The 12,577-nt window shown below is 42.2% G+C and overlaps 1 long non-coding RNA gene across 1 annotated transcript; it reads right to left on the bottom strand.

Annotated features, from left to right (window-relative positions):
* Positions 1–1,644: 1,644 nt before the first annotated feature.
* Positions 1,645–3,469, bottom strand: LOC142923974 (uncharacterized). Its single transcript, XR_012941092.1, has 2 exons — positions 2,632–3,469; positions 1,645–2,205 (listed from the first exon to the last, which is right to left on the bottom strand). It is a non-coding gene; the product is annotated as an uncharacterized LOC142923974 (long non-coding RNA).
* Positions 3,470–12,577: the final 9,108 nt, after the last annotated feature.

Below are 12,577 nucleotides of genomic sequence, written 5' to 3'. Positions count from 1 at the left end.
TTTTACGTTAGCGTTAATTAGCAGCATTGCACACTTTAATCTCCATGGACACAGACGATGATTAAAACATAATGTACTGAGTCACAGGAAGCCATGAGGTAAAGACTGCATTAAAAATCTGCAGACCTGCTTGCTGTATTTTTGGAAAGCTATCTAATTCAACGATTGCTTCAGAAGTCAAAATATGATATACGTAGAATTTGTTTATTTAATACCGAGCTTTCTTTTTTCCTAAATTACTTATTAATCTATAGTAATCAGTTAGGCTACATTAAAAGTCTACGTGATTTCCTGTTTTAATGAGCAGTGAGGCAGTGCTCAGATTCAATTTATTGCCCTGGACCAGTGGTGAATATCCCACATTCCTCTGATGGGGGCCAATCTATCCGTAAGGCAATCACTGTTGGCTTCCCCACAGAATGGTACTCCTTTTATCGACCCCAGAGAGATGATGGGCTAAGACAACCCCCAGCCAGGATTTGAACTCGTAACATTACAACAGTACATAACCGTGTGTTTGTTCTGCCTTGTAGGCCATAAACCTCCGTTGATAAAGCCCAATGTACAATACTGCCGACATTGAGCGTTCACAACCTGCTTATTTATCAAACGTTATCAGTTCTGTCAGATCCTGCCTCAGCTTCTCTTAATTCGCTTTGATGTGACGTGACTCTAAATTGTTTTATATTTACCAAAGGCGTTTGTGGTGGACAGGTCACCATGAACTCATCTAATTCTAGAATTTATCCAAGTTTTTAAGTGACATGAAAGTATTTCTCGATACTAAAATGTTTGTGTGGTGCATGATTGGCTTCATCTGGGTATATCTGCCGTGGTACTGTAGCTGCAGGAAGGTAAAGCATTGGCAGTATGTGAGTCAGGTACTGCTCATGCTGGTAATGTAAGATAATTGTCAACAGGGATTTGGAGATGAGACTCCACTTCCATTTTTCAAGGGGACACCTGCTGTGACCTCAGGAGATGGAGCAAAGTGATGAGTTCGTGTACAGGAGTGAGATGGATGGGAGCAGCACGGGGACAGTGAGGGGTTGTCACGATGTGGGAATGCCTCCATTCAGCAGTGAATAGATCATGGCAGATGATAATCTGGGTTAAATGAGCAAAATATGAGGAATTAAATAATTACAATTTTTGAATTAAAATACACGAATTTTAAGCGGAGCATCTTGCAAATTATTTTATATGATGAAAGCAAACAAAAACAATTAACGGGTGCAAATAAATAAATAAACAAGCTAAATACAAAGTACGCAAACTATGATAACATGTAAAGTCTACAGGGATAAGGATCGAATGTTTTGAGTGAAAACAGTGAAATGGCATCTCAAAGCACTTCACAACACAAACAAGAGGTATGAGCACCGATAAGGGTGGTGAAAGAAACATTTATAGAGTGATAACATACGGAAAGACATTGGGCAATGAGATTACGATTAACCTGTACACACACAATAAGGAGTGTAACAGGCCAGGGCCGCATTATCAAATAGGCACAGTACGAAAATAAATAGCATCTTTTTAAGTTTTTATCATTTCAAAAATGTAACCAAGATATCTACAAAGAGGCAGAGTCATGTCAATCGTTTTTTTTTATAAAGGCGAGAGAGATTAACACCGGAGACCAACTTTTCGAGATTTATTTCATTGCAAAATGACAATAACATCTTATAATGGTGTTTTTCGCACAACCAAGTGGGTGACAGCGGCGACATGGGTAGCAGCAGTCGTACCCACTGTAGAAAGTTATCACTGAAGGCCTACGGCCCTGCAACTGGCACCAAAGGCCAGAAACCCCCAATGAAGTCCAAGGAAAAAAGTCCAGTAGCAAGACAGAATACATTCAAATGGCCAGTCTAATCCATCATCCACTGCACGGTCGCCCACACGTCTACACTGTCACTCAAGCTTTTGCACTGTCTCTGAGGGGCGCCACGATAGGAAGACGTCATCAGTGCTAAACGACATCTGAACTGGTCCTCGGACAACCCACTTCAGTAGTCAGTCAGTTTTTTTTCGGATCAGGGCCAATGAGCGTCGCGGTGGCTAGGAGATGTTGACGACCTCGCCTGGTATCCGTGAGGTCGTCGGTTAGATCCCGACCTTGACGCCTGCTGTATATTTGGAGCTTGCGTGTTCTCCCCGTGGTCGCGTAGATTCTTCTCCAGGTCCTCCAGTTCTTCTTTCCTGCACATTTAGAAACGTGTGTTTTGAGTATTTGATTGCCATACATTTCCACGTGATAAGCCACTTTCAACTATCATTTGTGGCCAGGTCGCTTCTGAAAAAGAGCGATATAACTCAGTGGGCCTTACCTTGGAAATAAAAAAAAATGTTTAGTTTAAGAGACAGGCCCCGTGGAGAGTCCCCGCACCATCGCCCTAACTCTACAGAGCATAGTGGGGGAGAGCGAGAGCAGAATTCATGACAGACAAAAGCATACACATTAATACCCCGATTTACGTCTCCCTCCTTTTACGTCGTTTCATAAATACGTCGTGATTTGATTAATACCGCGACCTGATTTGCGTCGCCCCAACCCACACTTACGTCGCTGACAGCACAGTCCGTCCTTTCTCGTATACATCGCTTCAGCCTTTCGACTCCACTTACCCTGTAAATTGCGTTGATTTGCGTAGTTTCAATATTCGCCGCACCCTCAGGAACACATCCCCGACATAAACTACTGCAATATATTTATTTATTCTGTTCAGCGTTTAACATTTGTTAAATTTAGCTTAACATTGACACACCTCGCCTGCAGAGTTCCCATTTGCTCTACGTGTTGCGTAGGTGCTCAAAGTTGTGCTGCATAGGAAGTGCCAGAACAATCCAGAACGCTTTTCCTGGATACATTTTGGCACGCCTCATCCATCTCGCCCTGTTCTATCTTAACGGTACTTATTTTGCCCTCGTAAGATATCTATGAATAAAGGTTACCATAATATAGGATCACGACGGATAGGCCCACCCCGTGCACTTGTGGTAGTTAGTGACGTAAGCCCAATAATCCCTACGCCAAGCCAGCCCTATAAGGGTTCCATATAACACCGAGTGGCAAAGTACGCCCTGTTTGCAGCTCTCCTATTGTGGTTTTCTGGTTGTTGCCGGACGAGGAGCAAACACATCGGATGCCCCCGCTGAATAATACGCGGTTCAGTCCGAACACAAATCGGAAGAGGATACAACACCAGGACTCGAGGGAGGATCGACGAGTGTCAAGTCACCTCCCTGTTAACACTCCGGTAACTCTGATGACGGCATGTGTTACAATTAATTTCCCTTTCCCACACCCATGCCCGCCGTGTCATTCGACCTCTTGGGTCTTTCTTTCTATATTGGTGGGGAGGTTGGTTGGTCCGTCGGCTTTGCAGATGTCTACAAGTTGCTCACGTACTTTTGCCCAGTGGGCTCCACGATTTCATTCACTCGTCCAATTTTTTTTATCCAGAGGCATATGGTTCAGTTTTAATTGCTACATGATGTAAATCAGTGCGCATTGTATGTATCATCTTACTAGACAGCCTAAAAAGCGTTCACGTGTTTCTCCTCGTGGTATTCCTCCAATTAAAGTCCTGCCTGCTGCTGCTGCTGCTCTATTTGAGAGCACCGTTAGAGCACTTACCTGTAATTTAACCTGAGGGGGGAGGGCGTGAGGTGAGAGGTGTTTTCTAAATGTTTACCCAGAAATGCAGTTTATACTTGGCTTGCAATCTTACATTTTGTTCATTGTTCTCAAGAGAAATATGCGTTTTGTCAATGGGGCTTTAATTAAAGTACTTGCATTTCGAGCCGCGTACTGCTTGTCGTTTAATTACCAATCATGCGATTGACTGAAATTATAAGCACGGTGAACTATATGCCCATGTCTGAAAAATTTAGTGCTATATTATTTCGTTATTTTTTTACGAAAGAATAGTTGTAAATATGTGTATTCCGAGTTGAATATGTCTGACGTAATGAAAAAAGGACGATCCCGTCTCATAACGATGATTGAATTCCATGCACAGAATGAAAATGCCACATGAATATTACATTGGCTTAATGTTAGAGGACACGACATCGTTAAGGCAATAGGGCAACTTCAAAACATAGAGAATCATTAAATGCCAAAATACCCTCCAAATATTGGGGACGATATCACATTGCATTTATCCTTTGCTTCTACATGTCAGGAAGAAAGTTATTGGAGGAAAGTTATTGCAGCAGTTTCAGAAGTTTGTTTATTTCAATAAATGTGAAGTGACGTACACTGAGTCACTACGCCGTTAGCCTCTCTCTGGTACCCGAGGATGTGACAGGCTAGGGAAACCCGAGAGGGCACGTGATGACGAGAGGATAACGAGGGGGGCCGACAGGTGACGAGGAGGATAGGTGGTGGAAGGCCCCAGAACCTTCTGGGCGGATCCCGAAGGGCACGTGGCCGAGGGCGAAGTGAGGCCACGCTCAGGGGTTAAAGAGGGGGTCCTGAGAGCCGAGTGGGGCTGTCTCCTGCAACCATCCCGTCGGGATACGTCTCTTGGGTCTTCGGTCGTCACGTTCGGCATCGTGGGCCAGGCAGTACGTTACCGCCTGGCCCGGTTATGTAGTTACCCTGTTGGGGTCTAGTTGAGTCGTTACCCTGTTGGGGTCTAGTACGTGTTTGTTACGTTAAGTAGTAGACCTGTTGGGGCCGTGTAATAAACGTGTTGCCTCCCAGATCAAAGTGTGTGTGCCTCCGTAGAATCCACTACAAATGGAACAATCATGAATGGAAACTAAATATGCATAAAAAGGGCAGTCCTGTGGCTAGACATGTTGGATGTGTCTCCCTGAGCTTCACTACAATCATAAAACATAAAATATCGTATTCTTGGTTCTTTCGGTAACGTCACGTAGAAGGGAAACAATAAAATAATAAAAATATAGAACAATAGAATGTTATTGTTTTATATTTTTATTATTTTTATTATTTTATTGTTTCCCTTCTACGTGACTTTACCAAAAGAACCAAGAATATGAATCCCTGCAGTCATGAAAGCTTTAAATAAAATAAAAAAATATCGTACTGATCTTAGTAAAAAATATGATTGAAGTCAATCAAATGTAATTTTTATGAATTCAGCCTATAAGTGCTTGGAATGCAAGGTAATGACAATTCAAACTGTTAAAAGTGAACTGGGCAGGACGTGCCACTTGCAGAGATGTCGGATGATGGTCAAAAATAATAACTAAACTATTTTTTTTTATTTTACGAGGTAAGGCCCACTGAGCTATATAGCTTTTTTCAAAAGTGACCTGGCCACAAATAATAGCCCAACAAAGTGGCTTATCAAGTGAAAATTGAAAGCAGCCATACACTCTAAACTCATGTTTCTAATTGTGGAGGGAACAACGGGTGGACCCGGAGAAAAATGTACGCGACCAAAGAGAACACGCAAACTCCAAATACACAGGCATCAGGGTCGGGATCGAACCCATGTGCTCCTGTATACCGGGCGAGGTAGTTATCATCTCGTCACCGCGGTGCCCTGGAGTGGCAGCAGGTAATGAAACGCGTTTGAAAGGATCATCCAGTGAGGAGATGGAGCAATGGAATGAGTCCGTGTGCAGGTGATGGGGAGGCCTTCATCCAGCGGTGAATTGAGCATGGTGAAGATGAAGATGCATCGATCATTACTGACAACTACTGCAGTACTCAATATACTTGTACTTTCCATTTTCATCCTCTGACCAATTTTAAGGTGATTACAGAAATAGTATTTAGTAATGCGGTACAATGTTTGACTAATTAATAACTGTATTTTAATAATTGATGGCATGTTCTTTCACCTTAAGAATGTCAAGCTGACAATGCTTATTTTAAGAATTAACATGAGTATGACAAAAAATAATTGCCAATCTTCATGAACATCGCCACTCCATTCCTATGAAGAAAAATGGAGCTCCCAGACATCTGTAATTGGGTGAAATCTCTAATCTACATGGCAGGTCACCCTATTATAATTGTAAAACAAAAATATGAGAATGTTTTCTTGAATTTAGATGTTACATTTTAGCAAGAAAATAAAATATACTCAAAGGTACAGAAATAATTCAATAAATTGACCATGTGATTGCCAGTGTACCAGTATTACATTTGACAATTTGCATCATGTAAACATGTAATACTGACTTAATTTTAAATGTCACTGGACCTAGAATAGAAGAGAGAAAACATATGAACATCAACGATTAAGGGAGTACGACTAAAAAATAAAAAAGGCTAATGTTAACGTTGAGGCTGCCTTACAACCGAAGTGCATACGTGGAGGTTGTGCGGAGGTCACGTTAACGTGAGCTGTAGGGGTCACGCATGGGACAAGGGACCACGCCAGGGAAATAGTTAAATCAATGCACTCAGAACGAGGGGATTGGATAAAACAGGGGGGGGGGAAACAAGAGATACAGATTAGCATGTGTGCCCATTTTATCTTTCACCACCATCTCAATACATTTAAAAAAAAGATGTGGCCGAGTATTAATGATGAATTCTTGAAAAGGCTGCTATTCTGACCTCGAGGTCTACGAATGACGTTCGGTCTCCCTGAAGCGGTGGACATTAGTTCGCGCACAACGTGCTCGCCGATGCAATGAACCAAGCACTCTCCACAGAGAGGACTGTGTGAAGGTTGCTGCAATCTATCGACGCATCTTCCGAAGATCTTCACTGGATATTAAAACTTTACGTCATACTGTCAAATGTTGCTGTTCCTCCAAGCATCATAATTAATAATAAATGTGGGTGAGGGTAGCTGGAGGTAGCCCATCTAGAGTGTATGTTTGGCCTACTCTTCCATGCTCGCCAGATCTGACATGACCTTGACTGACTGACTGACAAACTGTGGCCTGGACATTATTACTCCTGGGTGGACAGTGAATAAACTTGCCCCATTGTTTCAACTTCCTCGCCACGAGATCGAACCAGTGACCTCTGGATTTCAAGCCCAGCATGAAAACCATTCAACAATGGCAGCAGCATCCTCTATTCAGTGTTGTATGCTACGTTGCAAGGAGCATAAACCATGAAGACAACTGCGGTCATCCTCGCCGCGGATACGACTGATCATCAAACAAAGACGGTCACTGCACCGCGCGCTTTCAGGTGCGCTTCTGGAACGTTCTTCCTTCCGATATTAGGAAGCCACTGGAACTATGCACTTTTAAATCAATGGAAAACTCGTTTCTATAGAACTGATTTTAGTGTTTAGTTTGTTATCCTTCCGACGCGCATCGAATTAGCATGGTTGGCTACAATACGAAGTTCAATATACATGCATGCATGCACCCCATTTGTTTCAAGATTCCACTGCTTTTCTACTTTTATACCACAACGCTCTGGAGTTCAATATCTTCCCTGGCACTTTGTACAACTAAAGTGCCTGTTTGTTATGAAGGCCAGCGGTAACAGAAGGCTTGCATTCCCAAACGTTTGGGAGACAATTTAAGGAAATCAAATCCCTCTGTTGATTCAACACTTGCTTACATAACCCCCCGAGTTTGGTGACCTCCTCGCTCCCTTTGGTCGACCACCCCCCTTCCTGTTTCTCTAAAACCTGAAAGAGTTTCAAGCAGCCTACGCAAAAAAGCATTTGTGTGGTGGATTGTTGTGTTTAATCCACGAAACATATGAACCCGAAATCGGTCTAACATTTCCTCTTATTCAAATGCAACGTGTACTTTGTTTACGATTAATTTCTTATTTTAACCCAGGAGCTGAGTAAGCCTACATTCCCACCAGTATGAATAATTAAAAAAAACACTCCATGTGTTTATATTATATTGCGAAGCTAAAAAAAATACTTCTACATTTGAAGCTTTCGTGACTGCAAGGATCCATACTCTTTGGTTCTATTCGGTAAAGTCACGTAGGTAAAAAATAAAAAAAGAATACTTAATTGGATGGGACAAAAATATAACAATCATGTGAACTTTTATCTTAAAATGTTCACATTGCATGCTTGTAGATCTAACATGATCATAAATACATTATTTGGTGATGCTGCTACGTTGGCAATGGTGTACACGCACAATTATTTATCTGGCTGATGTCACACCTTCAAGTATTCTTGGGTCTTTCGGTAAAGTCACATAGATAGGTTCAAAGAAAAATAACAAAAACGTTTGTAGACGCCGGGGTATTGCATGTCAGGGTTCACATCCTTCACAGATGGGATCAGATCACGAATTTTATGTACTGTGTTAAATCGAACCTGGATTTTGTGTTTGCTTATAATTTGTTAAGTGAAATGAATTTCCAACATCATGAGCAAACACAAAAATCATGATTTTGGAATAAAAAAAAACTAAGCTGTGTCTGCGGCAGTAGTTACATTGGGGAAACTAAGCGACATGTCTCGGACTATGTTTGTGAACATACGGCAGATCTGAAACACGGCAGGACCAATACCTCGACCGTGGGTGATCATTGTTTGAATGCGGTGGGCTCACACGAAATTGATTTCTCTAAGACGAAGGTACTTTGCAAGCCCACTGGCTATCAACAAAGATTCGTTCACGAAGCCATCCATATATATATAGACACAGACACAATTTCAACCGAAAAGATGGGTACAAACTTAGCAATCATTGGAAAGACGTTATTAACCAGTTTAAGTCATAACTGGCTGTGGTGTTTCCATCCTACCTTCCGATGTTAGTTATTTTCGACTCTCTGGTTTTACATTAACAGGTTAAATTTCTTCACATCTACAGGTTAAATGTCTCACACGAACACATCCACCGTTGCTTGTGTCCTCGATGTGGCGGTGGCTCTGCGATCTTACATTGACATGCTAATCTCTGATTTCACATTAACAGGTTAAATGTCTCACACTAACACAGCCACCATTGCTCGTGTCCTCGAGGTGTCAATGGCTCTGCGATCTTACATTGACATGCTAATCTCTGATTTCACATTAACAGGTTAAATGTCTCACACGAACACAGCCGCCGTCGCTTGTGTCCTCGATGTGGCGGTGGCTCTGCGATCTTACATTGACATGCTAATCTCTCACGATACAATGGCCACCTCGGCCCCCTCGTCGTGGAGGTAGCTCTCTGGCCTTACATTGATATGCAAATTTCTCACTTTAACATCACTAGCCCCGCCCACTTCGCTTATGACCCTTGGGCTACGCCCATTCCAAACCTTTAACACAGCCTGCCTCAGCAGCTTTCCCGATATTTTTTCTCCTGATGACGATTGCTTGTGTTGCGATCGAAAGACCCAAGAATATTAATTCCTGCAGTCACAAAAGCTTGAAGTCAAGATTACACCTTCAAGTGTTGCACTTTCAGTGGATCCAAGTACGGTAATTAAAACCCTGTACTGGTATTAAACATAGTACGTCAATATCCTACAACTGGGTTCAATGTTTCCATGACACCATCTATAAAAGCCAAATGTGATTCTACATTTGGCTTTCATCCAATTGCAAATGAATGGCATTTGCAATTGGATGCAGCCTCGGCGTGAAGTCAAGTGCTTCTCAACGTTATCTAATCCACTTGCATATTCACTTTGAGGCTTGCTCGACCTTGGCTGCTAAAAACAACCAAGCCAAAAACTCACTGTGGACCAGGGTGGGTGGGTGGGTGTAGTGGCATCTTTACCCTACCGCGCATGTGTGGCCGAGAGAGTTGAGAGGGTCGGTGGTTGAGGGCTGATGGCTGTCTGCTGCTGTTCCTCCAATCGAGAGTTGAGGTGGGGGGGGGGGGAACTGGATCGGGCACTGAACGGCAAGGAGCTTGCACACACTTAGTTTCTTTATAATAATTCAGAAAATACCGAGGCACACCTGGGACCTGGCCCACGGCACGCCGGTTGCGAAGAAGTGCTGGTGTAATGGTTAGGACACCGGACTTGCAATCCAAAGGTTAGATTTTATCTCCCGGAATGGCAGTTGACACAATGGGCAAGTTTCTTTATGTATGTATGTATGTTGAGAAATTCTTTCGCACCTTACGTAGCCAACCGTGCTAATCGGAGGTGCGGTGATGATCTCGCCTGTTGGAAAAATGTTTTTTTTTTCCGATATTAGGAAGCGACGTAAACTATGCACTTTAAAAATCTAGATTGGAAAGATCATTTATTTAGAACTGCGTTTTGTGTTTCATTTGGACTCCTTCCCCGGCACGTCCGATTAGCACAGTTGGCTATGTAAGGTGCTAAAGAAGTTCACCCCCCCCCCCCGCTCCGGCTCTGTAGACGCGACAGTATGAATGGATACACCACAGTGGACTGTAGTTGATCGACAGGTCACGAATGGTGGGGTAAATTGTGGGAACTTGTCCCTCTTCAAAGACGTCTGGCCAGTGTTGAATCGGCAGGCAAAAATAGTCGCATGAGGGCTTTCCTCCAGCAGTGACAAGAGCAAGCAATTGCAGGTTTGCACCCATACCTTTGTCAGTACTGTATATTTATAACCCATTACAGGTTTCTATAAATGTTAAGTGGATAAATGCCCACACACGCGCACGCACACACAAGACACCCACATAGCACAAAGGGGAATACTTTGGATGCCTTTGAAGAGTAATTATTGCACGAAGCTACTTAACCGCATTGCCAAAGTTCAATCTGTTCCCTCCAGGAGCAAACTCATCAGGCTGCATTCCAGCAAACCCAAACAGGGCGCTATCTGGAGCCACCATCCCTCTGTGTGTGTCTCTCTTGGTGCCAGCCGGCGCCGTATCAGGGCTCCCATCATCCATGTACGACACGCATCCGTTGCCTTCGCTTTATTCTCTATCTTGCCTGCTACAAACATAATTAGACCAAGTTCTGCGCTTTCGTATGGATGAGTGAATTGCAACGAGCATAAAGTTCATGTGCGTAATCACATACGTACGCAAGCTGTCAAGCCTGTGGTTAAAAACATGTTTGCATTAAATGTACCAATGTTCTGTTTATTTATCTCGGTAAAACAGCGCATTAATAACTGGATTGGCTTAAAATACTGTACAATAAAAGGGTAGCAAGTTTACTCTTGCGTATTTTAACAACACATTATAATACTGCAACTAATCTATAACTATGAAACGCTAAAGTCATCCGTTTTGTCTTTCAATATAGTCGTAACTGGCAAATACGGTAGCTAAGCACAAGACAAGACAGTCACTGTTTGTGGACTTGAAGAAATATATACTAAACTAAATAATTTATTTTATTTTATACCTACGTGACTTTACCGAAAGAACCAAAGAGTATGGATTACTGCAGTCACGAAAGCTTCAAATCAAGATTAAATATTTAAAAACTACTAAACTATCTATTTTGCGAAGTAAGGCCCACTGAGCTGTATAGCTCTTTTTCAGAAGCGACCTGGCCACAAATGATAGTTCAACAAAGTGGCTTATTATGCGAACATTTATAGCAGCCAAATACTCTAAACGCATGTTTATAAATGTGTAGGGAAAAACCAAAGGACCCGGAAAAAAAATCCACGCTACCACTCGGGAGTACATGCAAACTCCAAATATACAGCGGGCGTCAGGGACGGGATAAACCCCACGACAACCTCCTGCATACCGGGCGAGGTTGTTAACATCTCGCCACCGCGGTCAGATGTTGTGTTCTTGTATTTCACAAGAAACAATTCTGCGTTGCGAAATTCCTCTTGGGCACATGATCTTGCAGTGATAAAGGCTCACCTGAAAGTCTGCATTGGCATTTGTTGTTGCTGCTTGCGTGAATGCTGATTAAAGATGTTATGGGTTGACATGTGTGCGGTGCACAAATATGCGGATTACCAAACCGCACCCAGCAATGTTTACAGTCTTATGGCTTAAATTTCTGTAAAGGAAAATCATAACCGGTGTTTGACATGAACTTTGAACAGCATTTGGCCCCCATAGACCTGGACCTGGCCTTAGCCGTGAAGTATATAATAACTGTAACAGAGGCATGCATCTATGTAAATCCTAATTTAAATGGAATGACATGTTGCTATAGTTATTTTTCGATTGATGTGTAATGCCTACGTTTCACAATTATAAGTCAGAGACTTAAAATATTAGTCCGAGGTCAACATTGTACAAAACAAATAGCATAGTATTTGATAGATTTTTTTAATATGTAAAATAGATTTTTGTACAATATTTAAAAAGCCTTAAATTTTGACTTAAAGCTTCCGTGACTGCGGGGATTCATATTCTTTGGTCTTTCGGTAAAGTCGCGTAGATAGAAAGACCCAAAGAATTTAAAAGCCTTTCTGTTGTATATTTAATTTGCTGGCCTGTTCTTAACGTGTCACATTTCGCTACATTTGACCTACTATGATAGAAACACAAAATTACTGTACAAGAGTGTTACAGTATGTAAAGGAACTTGCATTAATAATTCTGCACCATACGAGTATGTCAGTGTGATTTTGCCAAAATAATTGCACAGTAAATGGGACATGACCCGGTGCTCAGACACTAACTTTGTTTCACGTTTTTTTTGTCTACTGCTGGTACTGTAGAATGCCCTTACCATTATTCATACCACAATATTAAAGAGTCATTCTTCAATAAATGTAACTTTCTTTCGCACCTT

Source organism: Petromyzon marinus, chromosome 6, assembly GCF_048934315.1.
Source record: "Petromyzon marinus isolate PM22_M1 ecotype Great Lakes invasive population chromosome 6, UKy_Petmar_22M1.pri1.0, whole genome shotgun sequence".
In the NCBI taxonomy this organism is placed as follows: domain Eukaryota; kingdom Metazoa; phylum Chordata; class Hyperoartia; order Petromyzontiformes; family Petromyzontidae; genus Petromyzon; species Petromyzon marinus.
Note: the sequence above shows the minus strand (reverse complement) of the source record. Positions and strands in the feature narration are given on the sequence as shown.